The 20,835-nt window shown below is 39.5% G+C and overlaps 1 pseudogene; it reads left to right on the top strand.

The window, feature by feature from the left end:
- Window positions 1–18,427, top strand: part of LOC122813948 — a 120,610-nt pseudogene extending 102,183 nt beyond the window's left edge.
- The last annotated feature ends 2,408 nt before the right edge of the window (window positions 18,428–20,835 follow it).

Genomic DNA, 20,835 nt, shown 5'->3' with positions numbered 1-20,835 from the left:
CGAATAACGAAAGGGAAAGAGGTCACCTCTGTCGGATTCCTCTCTTCTGACACAACTTATCAGAGAGAATCCCCCCCCACTTTAATTTTTGCTTCCGATCCCTCATATATCCTCCTAAATAACCATATTATTGTATCACGGAATTCCATGCTTCCATTGCCCTACTCATAAAATCCCAGCTTACTGTGTTGATTGCTTTCTCTGCATCAAGACCCACCAACAACAGCGGTATTTTCTTACACTCTGCTTCTCTTCTGGATCATCATTGTTCTATTAATTTTGTCAAATGTTTTCCTCCCTTGTACAAAACCACATTGATCCATATCTATAAATTCTGGCAACACATTTAACATTATTTTACCTATCATAGACATAAACACTCTGTACTCATGATCTAAAATTGAAATGGGCCTGCATGAAGCTGGGTCTGATGGGTCTTTACCATCTTTAGGAATTATATCCACCGCAGCTTTCTTCCAGGATGTTAGCAGTTCCCTTTCTGTTAAAGTACTTTTAAACAAAACCTTCCAGATCGTCATCATATTTTTCCATCCTAGCTGAGATCTGCAAAGATTTATTGATAATGTAATAGTACTAAGACAGGATCCTGTGTCCAAAGAGTATAAAAAAAAAGTACATTTCTGACCAGAGGATATAAAGACAACTGTATGTGACATTTTTTTAATCCATTATAAACCACTGGCTGGGGTTATGCAAAAAAAAATCAATAAAGCAAGTAAATAAATAAAGAAGAAATCCGTGTCTGATTGGCTGTGTAGGAGGCAAGCTCAACAAAATGGGATTCCTTCTGAGTATGCAGCAAACAGTACCAGTTTAGCCTAGGGCACAATAACAATGTTGGGGGTATAGAAAGATTACACTAGTAGCCAGAAAACAAAAACCGAGCACAAGTGTCCCACAATATAACTAGTTATTTAGTGCTTTCATCTCCTAACACTTTGAGACTTTTTCAGAACACCAAATCATGTGTACTTCCTCATGCAGCCAATCCCAGAAAAGGAGAAAATTACACAAACCTTTAAAACATTGAATTCAAAATAATGGGATATAATCCTGAAGTAAAAAACTCAAACATACAAATACATTTAAGCACTCGTAGCCTCTTGAAAGAGAGTTTTATATTGGTATATAAAAACTCTTAAGTACTGTTTGTAAATAAGAAAAAAATTCCTGTAAAGTACTGTCCCAGTTGTATGTTCACTCTTCTGTCTAGTACACTAGAAATGGCAATAAAGTCATTCAACCCTGGATCACTTTTAACACCCACCTTCAATTGCCGGGTTCACTTTCTATCCTTCTCAATTGCCAGGTTAACTCTTTATCCTCAAAAAGATTGTCAAAATCACCACTGGTGTCTATAGTATTTATTTTGTCAATAACAAAAAATAAAAACTTGTTGCACTCTCTACACACCAGTGTATGTCTATATAAGGCATTTGTAGATTTTCCTGTTCTGACATCATAGCTATTTTCTTAAATGTGATCCAGACGATTTTTACTAATTTTACCCACATTGAAGGTCGGCAGGAAAGACTGGTAAATATGCTACTACTGTGATGTCACAGCTGTAGCAACTAAGGCAAGCTCTATCGAAACTGTCCATGGACACATCGGAGCCATTGTTAATAAATCTATAGCACTTGCGATGGCCACACATTGACATATATTTTCATTTAACATTGCATCTCATGTCCTTAACACTCTAAATATTTTTTTATTGTTCCTCACTTTACTATAAACAATTTGTTGGAAACCTCCCAATCTAATCTTTATCTCCTTAGTGAAAGTATGGTTCCAGTTATTTTTCATTGTGGTACCTATAACAGGAGCATTGCGATTGTATTTTCCTTGTTTCATAAAGACTATTCTGTTAAATTGATATGTCCTCCTCTTAAAATAGGGGAAACCTTTGCTTGCATGTCTCCCCAGAATTATCTCAAACTAGCTTATAAATTATTGGCACAGGGTACCCACTTTCACAAAAAAGTTGAGGTAAAAATTCCAGTTCTTCATATAAACATTTGTTAACTTAAAAAAAAATGTTTACTATTTACATTTAATTTTAATAAATCCAAATGTTCAACACATACATTTTTTCATATATATGTATATATGTGTTTTTTGTGTGTATATAAAAAACCTTTACCTCATTTAGAGGTCATTATACAAAAAATGCTTTACTTTTCAATATGGGTTTAACAGGCAGGTATTCATTAAGGCCAGGAAGTGATCTGGCATTCAGTTTGCGCTGCCATCTTAATTCTTTAACTAACATTGTTTTGCAGTCACTCCCCCTGGGGTTCTTCCTCACCATTTCCACTGTACCAAAATGAAACCCCTTATAATTAAGGATAGAATGTATGAACACCTCCATGACATTAGAGCCAAAAATGAGACTTGTGCCCTGTTTAAACATTCCAGAGTATGTGTTAACTGTAAGAGGTTTCATTATGTAAATAATATTTTTTTTTTTAAATTAACAGATTTTATGTAATGTGGCCAATATAGGGTTAATAATGATGTGTTAATTATGCAATCAACTGTGCACTATAAAAGGATGTCATGTGTTTTAACATTTTATCATACTTTCTGAGACAAAAGCACTCATCTGTGATTTTATTTTATTAAAGTCGTGGAACCTGACTGTAGTGGTTGGACTTTGTTTCTTATTTGATTCAAATAATTTACAAAGGTTGAAAAATAGCATGATACTGTGAACCTGCAGCACCCAAGTGTCTTTGGTCCTCTAGATGAGCTCCCACTTCCAGCAGAAGAGATGTCAAAGAGCCTAAGGAATACATGCGTAAAAGTGAGTTATTTTAAACTGAAGTGATGCGACAGTAGTCTTCATGACTCTTCACCTAATGTTTTTATTTACTTTGAATAAAGAGAAACTCAGCCCAAATTAAATTAATACTCTTTCCCTATACTGAATGGGACATGAACATTAGGGAAACAGTTCCTTAGTCACAACTTACTGAAAACACTGCCTATCTAGATTCCTAGACCCGTCATTATAAACAATGTTTTTAGGGACAAGCCTCCCTGCACCCCCATCTTTGGGACTCTGATCCCGCACCTCCCTTACATTTCCTACCTCTGGTTTCATAGTAGTATGGGAAGGGACAGAATCCCACATTCATCACTGCACAGAGCTGTACAGAACTACATAGTTTACAACAGAATGAGCTCTGTGTTGTATTAGCACTGAAGAGCTGTAATCATGTTGCTAGGACATGTCCATAGTCATCCTTATCACAGGCTGAGAACCTATGGATTGCCATGGAAGTTTTTGTCTATTTTTATCTACTTATCAATACCCTACAAGCTGAAAAATGGACCCCAATAAAAACGCTGCCTCTTGATGATGCTGTATATTATTTAAACAATGTCCTTCTTAGCACCTCTTCGTACAAAATTAACAAAATCTAACCTTGCCCCCTCGCTAACAAAACAAACTAAACAAACCATCCTGTCTAGAGACAAAGCCTGGAAAATATGGAAAAAAAGTAGAACTCAAGCAAATGAACAAAATTATAAACAACTTCAAAATACTGCAAAAAAATATAACTGATAAGCAAACCTATTTTTCCTTACAACTATCCTCCCAAAGTAATAATCCAAAAAGGAAATCTGTATCCTCCCTACTTAATCCTGGTAGCATTCAAAATCCATCATCCTCTCCCGACAAAGACCCTCACCAAATGGATCTACTTTGCAAGGTCAACTTTTCACAAAGTCGACTTTCATATGGCTGAGACCATATGATCGACTTTCAGAAAGCCGACCATGTAAAATAACCACAAAAACCACAACAAATATTTACCTTAAAACTGTTAAATGGGGGCAAGCCCCCCCTGCAACACCCTGTGGGGGGGCTCTGCCCCCACACCCCATGTAACTTAAATATACCAACTCTGAGATCGCACTACAGTGCGGAAGAGGGAAATTTTCCCATTCCACACTGTACAGAGATAGCGGTTCCCCATGGTCGGCTTTTCAAAGTCAATCATATGGTCTTGGTCATATGAAAGTCAACTTTGTGAAAAGTCGACCATGTGCAGGGGACCCCACCAGATAGTACAAATATTTAACACCCATTTCATTGACCCCATTCAAAAACTAGTCAAGGATTCATCTACAAAAAGCAATCCTAACTCCCAAAATACCACACAAATAGACCCCATATCTACCTCTAACAATAACCCACCCAATCCTCCTTTCTCACTACAACCAGTACCTACATCCCTAATTCTAAAACTGCTAACCAAACTAAAGCCCTGCTCACTCTCCACTGATAACTTACCACCTGAATACTTACAACTTACTGCCAAAGCTGTAACTTACCCTGTAAGTATTCTTATTAATCATTCAATCTCTGAATCTTATGTCCCCCAACTGTGGAAAAAGTATTTTATAACTCCACTACACAAAGGTGGTAATGCACATGATCTCTCAAATTACCAGCCAGTCTCCATTCTCTTCCTGCTATCAAAAATCCTAGAAAAATGCATACAATCCCAACTACTAAATCACCTCATTGACTACAACCTCCCAGCTCCCATTCAACATGGTTTCTGCCCTGGACATAGCACAACCAGAACTTTACTCTCCTTCACTGATGCTGTGAATAAAGCTCTTGATGCTGGCCTATCATCTTCAGTACTCCTGTTAGACCAATCAAAGGCTTTCAACACAGTATCATACCCTAAGTTATAACAATATTTAGAAAAACTTGGATGCTCTCTACGCATATTAACCTGGTTTTCCTCCTACCTAAATGATGGACAACAATCAGTTAGATGGCAAAACCAACAATCAGAGTATCTGGCAAATAACACAGGAGTCCCACAAGAGTCCATTTTAGGACCACTACTCTTTAATATATTCATTAATGATCTTAACAAAGCCTCCCAACAAAGCATATTAATTCACTATGCAGATGATCCAACTATCATGTCATCCTCCAACAATTTCGCTAACCTCCAAAAGATCACCCAAGATGCATTCACATCCATAGAAACCTGGCTAAGTGACGCTCAATTAATGCTGAACCCCCAAAAAACTAAATTGTTACTATTTTCATCAAAACCTCCAGCTGCAAAATTCAAAATGTTTTCATATAACAATACAGAAATAGAACAGGTGTTATCTGCAAAACCTTTAGGAATCACTATTGATAACAAACTCTCTATTGAACAACACATTCTTAATACAGTAAAGAAAACACATTTCAAACGTGGCAAACTATACTGACATAAACTCTACCTAGATAAACAAACTAAAATAAAACTAGCAAACTTTTTGCTTATCCCATCCCTCTTGTATGGAAGCCTGATTTTCACCAGTCTCCATACACCCCTCAGTAATAAGGTGCAATCTTGCTACTACAAGATAGCAAAATTTGTCTCTAACATGCCCAACCGCTTACACCACTGCAAAACTATCTCAAACCTGTCCTGGCTTGAATTTCACCACTATCTCTGTCATGATCAGTTAACACTTGCTCATAAGCTAATTTTCAAACCTGATAGCTGTCCTGCACTCTAGCCTATCTTACACACACATATACCCCAACTAGAACCCTCCGATCTTCAGAAAGGACACTTTTAAACATAGCTAAACCCAACAAAAGAGCAGGACAATGCCCATATTCCTACAGCATTGCCAAACTATGGAATAGCCTCCCCTCATACATTACTCATCTTTATACCTCTCAACCTCACAGAGTAAGAAATCTGGACAAAGCCATAAATAAAAGTGGTACAAAGGCCCAACAATAGGGATAATTTTTAAATATTGCTCTTGCAAACTTAGAAAGTTGATAGAATAACAGATTTTGCATTAGCATGAATTTTCTGAAGGGTATGAAGTCTAAAACTCAAATGTCTGCCATTAATTTCTAACTTCAATCCTTAATGATTTGCCACTAATTTGCCAGAAAACCACAATTTTATGAAAAATGGGCCAAAAATCTGAGGCAAAAATCTGGACATTCTGCAAGAATCTGTGCAGTTGAGAAGTATGCTCAACATGGCTCCCAAATAGCCTTTAAAGCTGCATAAAACCACTACTATTTAAATATTCCCAACTGTACCTGTGAAATACAGTGCAAGCCCCCTTAACTTCGCACACTTAACTACTCCGATCCTACTCTTCAACCCTCTGTCATATTATTTTCTTCCTCCTCTATATGACTGTTTCTCCTACCTATAATATGTGCAATTTTACTTTCTTGTGATTGAAAGTATGTTATGTATCCATACAGTCTGATAATTATGCATTAACTATATACCATTACTCCCCACCCTATGCTAATGTATGTATGTCTCTTTCACTTTGTATTTGTTCTGTACAATATTTGATTACTTGTGGAGCTTTACTCCCCGGGCCTCCACTGAAAATGGGTTTCTGACCCAGTGGACTTTCCCGGTCAACAAATGTCAATAAATAAGTAAATCATTTCTCACATGATCTGATTTTTTAATTTGATGACTAAAATAATGACATTGCAATAATATGCATTTTTTTTTGGTATGAAACCAATCCAGGTAGTGACAGACACTCAGGGTATGGATTGTTTTCTTTCCTGAGCCCTAACAAAGCAGAGACTTTCTCTTGCAGTGGTGAATCTCTGAAGAGTGTGACACTGCCTGTTTTGTATCGAAACATTTATAGATAAATGCAAAGGGTTTATATTACTACACTGAGTTTTCGGAAACTCTAATTCATATGATTGAGACCATATGATCGAGTTTCCGAAAACTAGAAATAAAAAAAAAAAAAATCTTACGTTTTTGCAGGGGAGCTTCCCCTGCACCCCCCATGTAGGTTGCTTCATCCCCACACCCCCACCCTGCAAATTAAATATACCAACTCCACAATTGCGCTACAGTGGGGAAAAAGGGTAATTTCCCCTTTGAAGCAATTCTACCTAGATCATGATGCAATGGGGATCAGGACATTTACCCTTTTCCCCACTGTGGTGCGATCTAATAGTTGGTATGTATAATTTGCAGGGGGTGTGGGAGTGCATGGGGGCTTACCCCATACAAAAATGTAGATTTGTGTTTTTTGAGTTTTCAGAAACTCGACCATATGAATTTTGAGTTTCCAAAAACTACATGAAATAATATAAACCCAGTTGCAAAGTATTTTGTGATACACATTCATGATGTATGTGGTACCTTCTGCAAGAGTTGCTGGTAAGTAACATATCAATGTCCTTCCATTTCACTGTTGGAGTATTTATTACAATAGGGATCCCCTGCCATGGGTGGCCCAATGTCTGACTAGTATACCAAAGCCTTTAGGTTGCTTTAAGATACACCGTACGTCATATGCATGTTCCTCGCATAACAGAGGGCATAGTGGTGACATCCAGATGTACCATCCTTAGAACTTCTTTACCACCAGCCCAAATGCCATCTCTTGATCATCGGTCTGAACACCCATTCCGTTGCTGGTTCACCAAAATGTTTCAGATAATCCCCCATAGTTTTTTTTTTTTTTTAATCTTTTTGTTTCGCTTTGTTGCTTGTGGGGCTTCATGTCATCCAAAATGGGTAAATGCCTGTGTGGGAGACAGATTCCACATAAAGGCCATCACAAGCATTGCTTATTTTGTCTGTTCACTTCCCACGACCATATGTCCTGATCACTTTGTTAGGCCTCTGTTCCTAAGACTCTCAGTAGTCAACTTTCTTCTTTGGCCTTGTATTTAGAGAACCAATGTCTTAAGCCTTTAGCTAAAGACATGATGGAAGGAACTTCCTGCTCAGTGGGACAGTCATCCATGAAGAGGAAAACCAAGAAGTCTATGTCTGATTCTTCTGCTGTGCAGCCTCTACCAGATGTCTCTTCTCAAGCTAGTGAAAGGCCCAAGGATCACCTAGCTCTGCTGTTGGATTCTTCTGCCACGACCATTTCAGAGGCCAGCATGGATCCAACCTTACGTACATCCTTTGAGGTCTTGAAGACATCAACTTTGGATGTTCATGGGGAACTACGGCTGATTATTTCTGAGGGGCCTAGGGGTGTACCTCAGATTTTGGTCAGGGAGGAAATTCTGACTGCTGTTATTGAATGCCGTCCAGGGTTGGATCCTTCTAAGATTTATAAGGCGGATGTCCCCTTGGAGAAAAAGCAAACGTCTAGGCAAGTTTCTCCAGCTCTTAATAATCCACAGAGTGAATGGCAGAATTTCACTCAGGGGTTGTTTAATGCTTTGAAGTGTTTGAAACCTTATCATGGAGTTTCTGTTCCAGCTCCCCCTTGGTCCTCCACTCCCCTTAAAGACCCAGGGAACAGGATTCCTCTGAGGAGGAGCTGGATTCAGATGAGGAATCCAGTGCTTATTAATTCCAGATTACCTCTCATTTAGACTGTGGATCTTAGGAAGAGGAATCTACTAGTTCTGGCGCTCCTTTTGAAGAAATTTCTTTTGGGGACACAATCTCCAGAATGATTTTTTTTTTTAATGGGATTGTGCTTTTCTGAGGTACAAAAGAGGTATTACAAGCTCCTGAAATAGACTGTCCTAGACCTTGTGCTGTTCCTCCTGTTTTGGCTGCTTTATTGGATGCTTTTCCTACTGCATCTAAGGCTCCTGATTCCCTGCCCCCAAGAAACCCAGTAGGCTTTATAGGGTGCCTTCTGCTGACCCTTCTGTGGTGTCTGTGGCATCTGACGGGCCATATCAGTTGCTGCTTTCTACTAAGTTACTTCCTTCTGATAAAAATAGCAGAACTGTGGAAAGTCTAGTTAAGTAGGTTTATACCTCTGCTACCTTAGCTTTTAGGGCTGATCAGTTCTCAGACCCATATGTCCAGTATCATTTCGCTCTTCTTTCCCAGGCATGTCAGGTAATTTCTGATCTCCCATACTCTGAAGGGAAGATGTCTGCTCTTTCCCTGTTAGGGACTTTGTCCAGGTGACTCGCTATTCCATTAAATATAGCTGTGGTGCAGCAGATGCTTCTTCTAGGGCTGCTGCCTTTGGGTCTGTGATGAGAGATATTTCTGGCTTCAGCTTTAACCTTTGTTTCTTTTTATCCTAGGTCCTTAGGATTGGCTGTGTCCAAGCAAACTATTTCTTCTTGGATTTCTGAAGCCATTTCTTTTTGTTATTCCTTTCATGGTTAGAGCCGTCCTTCTTCTGTTAAGGCTCATTCTACTAGAGATGTGGCTTCTTCTGGTGCTTTTATCAAGGGTTTGGATACTAGCGCTATTCTTGAGGCAGCTACCTGGACTTCTGCACATACATTTACCAAGCATTACCAGTTAGATGGAATTTCCAGAGCTAGAGCTGATTTAGCCAGGGCCATCCTTGCTGGATTCCTAGATGGCTCTGCTGGTCCTTCCTCGTCCCCCTCTTCTTCCTGAGCTTTGGCCTCTCCCTGTCATAATCTTCTTCCTGAGCTTTGGCCTCTCCCTGTCATAATCTTCTTCCTGAGCTCTGGCCTCTCCCTATCATAATGATCGCTGCAGCAGTGAAATGGAGGTACACAGTACAGTGTAAGATCTCACCATAATGGCAGATGTCCTTCTCTTCAATGTTGCAGTATTCGTTTCCTTCCTCCTCCCCCAGTCTTTTTCTCTCCTGGATATACTGATTACCTATTTTCTCCTTGGATTGTCATTCCTACTGGGATTCTCAGTTTTGGGGATGGTAAATACGGATGTCATATTTATGCCCTACTCTATGTGAGGAGCATACATGTGACATACAGTGTACCTTAAAGCATCCTAAAGGCTTTTGTATACTCGCTGGATGTCGGTCCATCCTTGGCAAGGGATCCATATTGTAATTATTACTGCAACAGTAAACAGAAGGACATTTACTGTTATGGCAGGATCTTGCGCAGCTGTACTTTAACTGGGAATACCTCTGAAGTGTCACTCATTATGTGGTACATCAGTCAGCTCATTCATCAGAAATCCTTTATACAGCAAGGCTGATGTCATATTTCCACATTGCTTTAATATAATTTGGAAGCATGAAGTTGTATTAGTTTGAGATGGTGCGTAATCTGCATACATAAAAGGCATTCATAGGATCATAGGAGGTTAGTAAGCTGTTGGCCTAATAAGCCTAGCTAAGAGTTTAGCCCATGTTTAGGCAAGTCAGCACCCAAAGCCCCTGTCCAGCAGGGACAGAGGTGGAATCCCAGGGGTGTATTTTCTGTTCCCCAGCCAGTTATCCAGGTTGTGCTTAAAAAGAGATAATGGGGTACTCTGCTCGATGTGTAGAGGGAGTCTATTCCACAGATGGGGGAGAGTCTGTCCCGCCAACAAGTCCTATTGATATCACAGACCAGGTTAAGGTTGCGCGTATGGGTTGCTCGAGTGGAGCTTGACTTGGGGATATGCAGCAGTCTCAACAAGGATTGCTTAATATGCCAAAACAGAGGTCAACCCCTGAGGAGTCTGTATGAGACAGAGCAGAGGAATAGGGCTTTCAGCCTATCTGTGTAGGGTAGATGTTTGAGGCCCTGGATTCTCCTGGTGAAGAACCTCTGTGGTTTTTCCAGCTACTGCATGTGCTTTGAGAAGTACATGCCGAAGGGGGCATTGTACTCAATAATTGGCCTTATAAGGGAAGAATACAGGGATGTTATGACCTCTTTGTCCCTGAATGAGATACCCTTACTTATGAAGTGGGCCATGTAGAAAGCTTTCCATACAATGGAAGCAACATGGTGGTCAAAAGTCAGGTTGCTAACAACTTGAGTGCCCAAATCACTCACTACTTATTGTGTACTTAGGACATTGTTATTAATGTGATAATATGTAGGGATGTCACTCTCCCCAAGGGGGATGAGGATGCATTTTTTGGCATTCAGCTTGAGGCCATGTTTCTGGCACCAGTCATTTGTTTGGGTGAGACCCTATTGGAGGACGTCCACGTCACTTGAGGAATTGATAACAGTACCCAGCTTGCAGTCATCTGCAAACCTAGTCAACCATAGTCCACTGGCTTTGGCCTTCACCTTCACCTCAGAGAAGTATATCTCGACTAACAGAGGTCCCCAGACCAATCCCTGGGGTACGCCGCTTGTTACGGGTCGACTTCTTGAGGTGGCTTCCCCTATTTTGATTAAATGGGTTCTATCAGTGAGCCAGTTTGCTACCCATCTGGTAACATATGGATTGATGTCTAGTTGAGAGCATTTATCTACTATGCCCGAGTGGGGAATAGTGTCAAAGGCCTTGGCCAGGTCAAGGTAGGCAGTGTTTACCGTCTTCCCCTTGTCCATGGCTTTGGTGACTGTCTCAAAGAAGTCGACCAGATTTAACAGACATGACCTCCCCTTGACAAAGCCAAACTGTGTGTGTTTCAGTGTTTGGAGGTTGCCAATGTCCCTATTAATAAGGTCCATGATGATCCGTTCCATGGCTTTGCAGATCAGGCTGATGGGTCTATAATTTCCTGGATCGGTGAACCTTTGTGTAAAGGAATGACAGTGGCTGTCCTCCACTCAGCTGGGACAAAGCCAGTACTCAGGCTTTGGTTGAATAGAGTGCCTAATGTTGCTGCAAGTTCATGCTTGAGTTCATGTAGGATGCAGCCAGAGATGTTATCGGGTCCCATGTCGGTTGTATTTTTTGCCTTTGAGAGGGCAGTGATGACCTCTTCCCTAGAGATAAGGGGTGGGGGGCAGGTACTGGGGATGTCCTGATTTACTGATGGGGGGGGGGGGCAGAGGGGAGAAGTTTTCACTGAATCTGTCAGCCAGTAGATTGGCTATATCTACAGCATTTGTGTATGTGGTGTCCTTGACCACCAGTTCTGAACAGATCTGGGTGCTTCCTTTGAGATTTTGGACATATGTGAAGAAGGCCTTATGATTGTCTCTAGTAGATGTGGCCAATTTGGACTCGAAGTTGGCTTTAGAGGATTTCACTAGTGCTCTTATTTGCTTGTTCAGGCTAAGGAGAGATTGCTTCCAATTGGGCACCTGCGCCTTCTTTGTCCTGGACAGTAATTTGTTCCTTTTGTTATATAGTTTATTGCAGATGTCCACAAGACAGGTCAGGTATTCCCGATTCAGTGCATCTGTATCAATGCTCGTATAGTACTCTGGTGTAGATTTGGACATTGGTGCCAGTTCCTATAGTGGGGAAGGGGCTGTGAAGCTGTTTATACCATCCTTCAGGAGGTTGTAATCAGCTTTGGAGAAGTTTTTTGTTTGACCCTAACTAGAGGAGGGTCAGGAGAGATGGCCACTTTGAAAGTGACTGTTTTATGGTTGGATCTTACAAGGGAGGGTGATACTGCAGGGATGCTGCAGTGGTTCCTCATGTTAATTAATAACAAGTCCAAGATATTATCACCTCTTGTGGAGGTTTTGACTAGCTGTTCCAAGGCATTTGCATTGATAAAGTCGAGAAATCTGTGGGCATTTGTGTTCTGGCATGAGTAGTTTTTCCAGTCTATGGTTGGGTAATTAAAGTCACCCAGGATCAGGGTAAAGGGTTGAATCTTGATAGATATGAAGAGGTCCAGATAGGTGGAATGGGCATCTTGAGTTACACTTGAATGCAGTTGTCACATTGTAGCCCTTTACTGTAATTAATTGTTACATCATTGCTCTTGATTTTTAACCTAATCCATTACTGAGTAACATCTAGGGTTGCCACCTTTCCTTGTGGCTAAAACCGGAGTAAGGCCACCACACCCCTCACATCACCCAGAACCACACTCATTCCCACCCTCTCTCCCACCCACATTCCTCCCATTTTGTGATGGCACTATGCCGGCAGCGGACGGAAGCGCCCTCTTTTTCTGTTCCTGATGTCGTCTTTCAGCCGATTTGCTATGCTTTTTTGTAAAAAAGCTTAGCAAATCAGCCGATTTAACAAACTCCGGTAGTCTGTTTCCTTTTTTGAAGCAGACTACCAGAGTTTGTACAGTTTGATTTCTGGATAGCCTGGAAAAAAAACAGATATGTGGCAACCCTAGTAACATCAGTAATAACTTGCAGTATTTTCAACAACCTGCATGCCTGATTCACTTCTCTTGTTTTCCATAGTGGCTGGTCTGAACTTTCTTTATAGTCTTCACTTCTCATGCTTTCATTTTGACAGCTGGTCACAAGCCAGTACTGGGGATTACAAGTTATTTTACATCAACACTCTATAAAGTAATACTGAAAAAGGGAGAAACTATTTTGCAATTGTTTATAGCAATTAATTTAAAATCAGTTTTATCTATATTATTACCATTGTTATCCTGTTAGTCTGAATACTTCCTGTATATTTATCCCATCTTCAAGTTTCTGATTTTTATTTTGATAATTTTGGTTACAGATTTACTTTTTTTTCCCTGGAGGATCTTTATCCGGCTTACAAAATGTGCTTTTGTTCATACTTGTGTCATTGCCTATCCTGCCTTGTTTTTATCATTTCTATACTTGTTCTAGTTTTATCATCTGGGGCTGCAATAGGCATTCATTAATGTGCAGTGCAGCATTCCCTTAAGCCTTTAAACTTAAATCTATAATTTTCACACTGCTCATGTTCTATTGTCGTCTGTAGTGGGAATGCTCCCTGACCTATTTTCTAGTTATTGCCTTCTTTGCTACCTACACAATCAGTCCTATTAATACTTTATAAGATCTTGGTTCTTCTAAATATGTTCCCCAATTTAAACAGTACCTTTCTGTAGTTAATATAAAGGAGTCATCTACTGTTTTTTCAGCATGTACTGTATATCTGTTTTAAATTATTACATCTTTCGACTAGTGCAAAAGACATTTTCATATTCTCTCTTTACCTTTGATCTATATCTCCAGCATCTTAAAATAAATAGGATGTTTCCATAATTAGATCTATCAGGAATACAAAGTATTTGTGAAGGCATTATTGTCTCTACCTTTTCAGTTGTTCCCAAAATCTTGGTTCTTTAAATTTCCTAAGTCAGTTTGTGGATACCTCATCTCCTTGCCTATTGGATACAAACAGTCATATGGGAGTGGCTCCATTCTCCAGAGTTCCAATTCTTTTGTCTTTAATATATTCTTTCCTATCATGTGGAACCTTTTTTTTCAGGATCCACTTCCTGTCCTTTTTGACCACATACTGAGCTGCACTGTTTCTTGGTTATAAATGCCTTGCATCTGCATCATTTGCTTCCATTTTGTTTTATATTGCTCTGGCTGTCATTAGTATTCTAATCTCAGTTATGTGGCCTTATTGCCTTTTAGATTTGGGAATCCCTTTCCACCTTATTTTGCAGTGAGTATTGACGTATCCTAGCTCACCTTTGGTGTTTTACCCTCGCATATAAAGTCCTTTAGCTTATTCTGTATTAAATTCTACACATTTCCTTCTGACTGGTAGAAAAAAAGCTTTCCTCAGTATATAAAACCAGTGGGACAATAGCCATCTTTATGCCCAGTATTTTCTTCTCTAATTCCAAGTTGACCATTTTCCATTTTCTTGGTTTGTATCTTCTGTTTTGTATCCTCTCACTTTCATTTGCTACTGGATGAACATCTTTCCTTACCCACACTCCCAGATATCTCATTTTATAATGATGTCATAAGTATGGGACATGTACCAGATCATATGTAAGGATACTGCTGCAGCGTTAGCCTCACCTTCACTTGGCTTATAACTCAACCATCATCCAGAATTCATTTAGTATAAAAAAATGTGATGTAGTCTGCTTTAGATTAAACATATAAGACGACATCACCTGCAGACAATGCTGTTTTCCTCCTGTTCACCCATCTATATCCCTTAATCGTAGATTTCTTTCTTTCTTTTATTAACAGTGTTACACAAAGTCATGGTAATGTGTACATGTGTGCTTAAGACTTGTCACACAAACCGGTGAATAAAGCTTAAAAGGTATGTCCTTGGTTATGATTTGTTTTGTGTAAATGATTGTCATTTGATTATTGTGGTAATTTTGCATTGCGTTTGCACCTCTTAGTAGTGTTCTTGATGAACAGAAATGTACCCCAGGACTGCCCCCTGTACTACTAATGGACAGAGGCAGCTCCTAAATGCTTTGTCCTGTGCATGGTTTCCCTCAAATTATCAATGGTATAATTCTGGTTATTCTCTTTAGAGCTAATTTGTAATTAGTGACATTGGGATGGGTAAGGCTAATCTAATATCAAGTGAGATAGGCTAATTTGAACACCAAAAGGAAAACTGGCTAGGCTTAAAATGACCCACAAGGGCAGCTAGCCTAGTACTTACATATCTATGAACACCACAATAAAGTAACTTTACAACCAGAAAATAAATCCTTAATATTAAATGGCTAAACTATGCACGTATGTTATTCTGGATAAAGTATATGACATATTTGTTGCATCGTTGTAATAAAATACTAAATTTCCTTTTAGGTATCAGAAGCACAGACTACAGTAAACCTTGCAGACAGCAGCCATCAGTGAAGAGACTCGAGTTACATCACCCAACAAAGAAAATGCAACAGTGTGCTCAGCCCACGAAGAGCTCCAACAAGCTTAATCCCCCACCTGTGCTACAGCATCATACAAGACATAAATGCAAGAAGAGGTCTGAAAGGGATAATGAAATGCTCTCCTCAGATCGTCCATCAGAGAATCTGCAGCAGTGTGATCAGCTTGTGAAGGCCTCTGACAAGCTCCATCCCACTCCTATACCACAGAACAACTCGGTCCATAACTGCAGTAAGAGCCCTGAATGTGTCACAAATATTACTGTGCAGCAGAGTTCAGTAATACATAATAGACCTCACCCAAGGTTGAAACTATATACATGTTCTGAATGCAGTAAGTCTTTTTCACGTAGCAATACACTGAGACGGCATCAGGCCGTTCACACTGGGGTGAAGCCATATAAATGTGCTGAGTGTAGTAAGTGTTTTTCAAATAGGTGTAGTTTGAGTCGCCACCTGGCAATTCACACAGGGGAAAAACCATATAAATGTGCAGAGTGTAGTAAGAGTTTTATACAAAAGGCTGGTTTATTAAACCATCAAAAGATTCACACAGAGGAAAAGCCTTACAAATGCCCTGAATGCAACAAGTGTTTTTCATATAGCAGTAGTCTATTACAACATCAGACCATTCACAGTGGGACAAAACCATATAAATGTTCTGAATGCAGTAAGTCTTTTTCACGTAACACTCATCTAATAGAGCATCAGAATATTCACACAGGGGCAAAGCCATTTGCATGTGATGAATGCAGTAAGTGTTTTTCATATAGTGGTAGCCTAATGCGCCATCAGACCCTTCATGCAGGAGAGAAACCATATAAATGTTCTGAATGCAATAAGTGTTTTTCTTATCGCAGCAGTCTAAAACGTCATAGGGACATACACAGAGGGGAGAGACCATATAAGTGTGCCGAATGCAGTAAGTGTTTCGCACGTAAAAGTAACCTTAGAACTCATCAACGTGTTCACACAGGTGACAAACCATATAAATGTGCTGAATGCAATAAGTATTATAGACAAAAAAGTGGTCTCCTTTATCACCAAAAGACTCACAGAGAGGAGAAGCCATATAAATGCACCAAATGCAGTAAGAGTTTCTCACGGAGTAGTAGCTTGATGCACCATCAGGCCATTCATACAGGGACGAAACCATATAAATGCAATGATTGCAGTAAGTGTTTTTCGTATCGCAGCAGTATGATGCATCATCAGGCCATTACACACAGGGGACAAACCATATAAATGCAATGATTGCAGTAAGTGTTTTTCGTATCGCAGCAGTATGATGCACCATCAGGCCATTCATACAGGGACGAAACCATATAAATGCAATGATTGCAGTAAGTGTTTTTCGTATCGCAGCAGTATGATGCATCATCAGGCCATTACACACAGGGGACAAACCATATAAATGCAATGATTGCAGTAAGTGTTTTTCGTATCGCAGCAGTATGATGCACCATCAGGCCATTCATACAGGGACGAAACCATATAAATGCAATGATTGCAGTAAGTGTTTTCGATCGCAGCAGTATGATGCATCATCAGGCCATTACACACAGGGGACAAACCATATAAATGCAATGATTGCAGTAAGTGTTTTCAGATCGCAGCAGTATGATGCATCATCAGGCCATTACACACAGGGGACAAACCATATAAATGCAATGATTGCAGTAAGTGTTTTTCGTATCGCAGCAGTATGATGCATCATCAGGCCATTACACACAGGGGACAAACCATACAAATGCAATGATTGCAGTAAGTGTTTTTCGTATCGCAGCAGTATGATGCATCATCAGGCCATTACACACAGGGGACAAACCATATAAATGCAATGATTGCAGTAAGTGTTTTTCGTATCGCAGCAGTATGATGCATCATCAGGCCATTCATACAGGGACGAAACCATATAAATGCAATGATTGCAGTAAGTGTTTTTTGTATCGCAGCAGTATGATGCATCATCAGGCCATTACACACAGGGGACAAACCATATAAATGCAATGATTGCAGTAAGTGTTTTTCGTATCGCAGCAGTATGATGCATCATCAGGCCATTACACACAGGGGACAAACCATATAAATGCAATGATTGCAGTAAGTGTTTTTCGTATCGCAGCAGTATGATGCATCATCAGGCCATTCATACAGGGACGAAACCATATAAATGCAATGATTGCAGTAAGTGTTTTTCGTATCGCAGCAGTATGATGCACCATCAGGCCATTCATACAGGGACGAAACCATATAAATGCAATGATTGCAGTAAGTGTTTTTCGTATCGCAGCAGTATGATGCATCATCAGGCCATTCATACAGGGACGAAACCATATAAATGCAATGATTGCAGTAAGTGTTTTTCGTATCGCAGCAGTATGATGCATCATCAGGCCATTCATACAGGGACGAAACCATATAAATGCAATGATTGCAGTAAGTGTTTTTCGTATCGCAGCAGTATGATGCATCATCAGGCCATTACACACAGGGGACAAACCATATAAATGCAATGATTGCAGTAAGTGTTTTTCGTATCGCAGCAGTATGATGCACCATCAGGCCATTCATACAGGGACGAAACCATATAAATGCAATGATTGCAGTAAGTGTTTTTCGTATCGCAGCAGTATGATGCATCATCAGGCCATTACACACAGGGGACAAACCATATAAATGCAATGATTGCAGTAAGTGTTTTTCGTATCGCAGCAGTATGATGCATCATCAGGCCATTACACACAGGGGACAAACCATATAAATGCAATGATTGCAGTAAGTGTTTTTCGTATCGCAGCAGTATGATGCATCATCAGGCCATTACACACAGGGGACAAACCATATAAATGTGCTGAATGCAATAAGTGTACGCGACCCTTAAAACTATAGACTAGTAACTTGCCTTTTGACAACGTATAAACTATACGCTGGAATTGATGCCAACAGAGTTTATACTCATTTAGAAGTAAAGTCAATTATGGCAATAGAACAAAAGGGCAATAAAAGAAAGTCATATGGAACAAAGGATCATTTGTTGTTAAATGAATTCACAGTGGAGAACTGTAAAAAGGGGAAGAATCTAAGTGAGGTATGGATAGACTACAAAAAAGTGTTTGACAGTATCCCACATTCATGGATAAAAGAGTGCCTAGAAATGTATAAGATGCACCCTACACTGATAAACTGCATCACAGTGACCATGAAACAGTGGCACACCACTTTGCTGTTAAGCCTTGATAAAAGATATTTCAGGGATAAAAATCCAAAGGGGAATATTCCATGGTGACTGTCACCGTTCCTCTTTTGCCTTGCCCTTAACCCATTAAGCTGTCTGCTTAACAGATTAGGTCATGACTATAATTTGGCTCAAAGAAAACAACAAAGTATAAAGACTTCTCATCTACTCTTTGTTGATGATTTAAAACTGTATAGCTCATCAGATGAGGAACTGAAAGCACAACTGCAGGTTGTTAAAACTTTTTCAGATGATATAAGAATGTCATTTGATCTTGATAAATGTGCAAAATCAACCTTTAAACAGGAAAATTGCAGCACCAGGAAAACATCAGTTTGGGACAAGAATGTGATGTAAAAGAACTTGAGCAAGAGGGACTGTATAGATATTTGGGAATTGAAGAAAGATCAACAATAAAACATAAACAAATGTGAATAAAACTCAGTAAGGAATATTTTAGAAGACTTAAATTAATCCTGAAAACAACATTGACATCTAGGGACAAAGTTCAAGGTATAAACCAATTTGCTTTTCCTGTCCTAATTTACAGTTTCGTAGTAACTGATTGGTCCCAAAAGGTGTTGGATAAATTAGATAGAAAAACAAGAAGGATGCCTGATGCTCATCAAATGATTTATCAAAATCAGCGCATAGCAAGTTTCTGAAGGAGGTATGGGCCTCCTTGAAATTGATTACATGTATTGATCTGCATTCGTGGGATTGCATACATATCTGCTGAGCAGCAAGACCCAAACATAGTGGAAGTTCTGAAACATGAGAATAATAAAAGTAAAATGACTTCCCTTCATAGTCTACCAGAAGCAGATCGGCATCAAGTGGGAATGGAAATCAAACCAGAAGTAAATAAAAATCACGCAGCAACTGAATGTGCCAAAAAAGAAAAAGAAAAAATATAAAGTGAAGAATGAGAAGGCAAGAAATGTGGAAAATGCATAAATATAGTTGCAAGTATAGAAAACTCTTGGGACAACCTCATGTTGATCAGGATCTAACGCAGGAATTGTTAAGGAGAAGTGAATTCAAACCAAAAGATGAAAGGTTAATATTGGCAGCCCAGGATAGTGAGCTACTTACACGTCGGTTTACAAAGTCCCTTGAACATGTGGGAGAAACAGACAAATGTAGGTTTTGTAAAACAGAATTGGAAACAGTTGCACACCTTATAGCTGGTTGTGATGTGCTAAAGGCAGAAGGACTGTATACTGAAAGGCATAATAATGTGGTAAGACTGTTGCACTGGGGATTGTGCAAACATTATAATACTGAAGTAGCTATAAAACACTGGAAACATGAGCCACAAAGCAGTTTAGAAAATGATGAAGTCTATATCACATGGGATAACACATTACTAACAGTTCAAAAGATATATCCGAGAAAACCAGATATAGTGGTCCATGAAAAGAAGACAAAAGTAGCATTATCATTGAAATTGTTACATGCAGTGACTACAGTGTTTTGTGTACAGAGAGATACAAAGTCATTAAATATCAGGAGTTGCAGGCAGAAATGAGAGCAATGTGGACGAAAGATGCCCAGGCAGTTCCAATAGTAGTAGGAGCAACGGGTCTTATAAAAAAGAATCTACAATCGTATTTAGATATGTTACTGATGCATGTAACTCCATACAAATTGCAGAAGGGGCAATACTTACCATAGGAAATCTAAATAATGAAGATCATATCTACTAGACAGAAAAAATGGACATAAGTAAAGTGTAAGCTGTAACTTAGCTTGATCTTTTTGTTCTTTCTTGTAGTTTTGCATGATTGACTGACAGAAAAAAAGTGATGGATCAGTTGGGCATGAAAAGAAGAAAAATGCTTCATGCTTATCAAATGATACGTAAAAACAGTATGTGACAAGATTATACATACCTAAGTCTGAGGGTGGTATCCGCCTCTGTGATGTTAACTATACAATGATAGCTCATTGTTTGTCTTTCGGCTTTTCCCGGTTAGGGGTCACCACAGCGGAACTCCGGTCTGCTAATGATTGGCAGTAGATTTCCACGAACGCCGAGGTGCCAGCTCGATATTCAACCTTCAACTAAGGCACGCCCATTTATGCATGTCTTTCGAACGCCAGCCAACCACGGGGAGGACATGCAGACTCCACAC

Source organism: Protopterus annectens, chromosome 10.part0, assembly GCF_019279795.1.
Source record: "Protopterus annectens isolate FY-2018-M chromosome 10.part0, PAN1.0, whole genome shotgun sequence".
NCBI classification, from domain to species: Eukaryota; Metazoa; Chordata; order Ceratodontiformes; family Protopteridae; genus Protopterus; species Protopterus annectens.
This window is presented reverse-complemented; position numbering and strand designations above follow the sequence as displayed.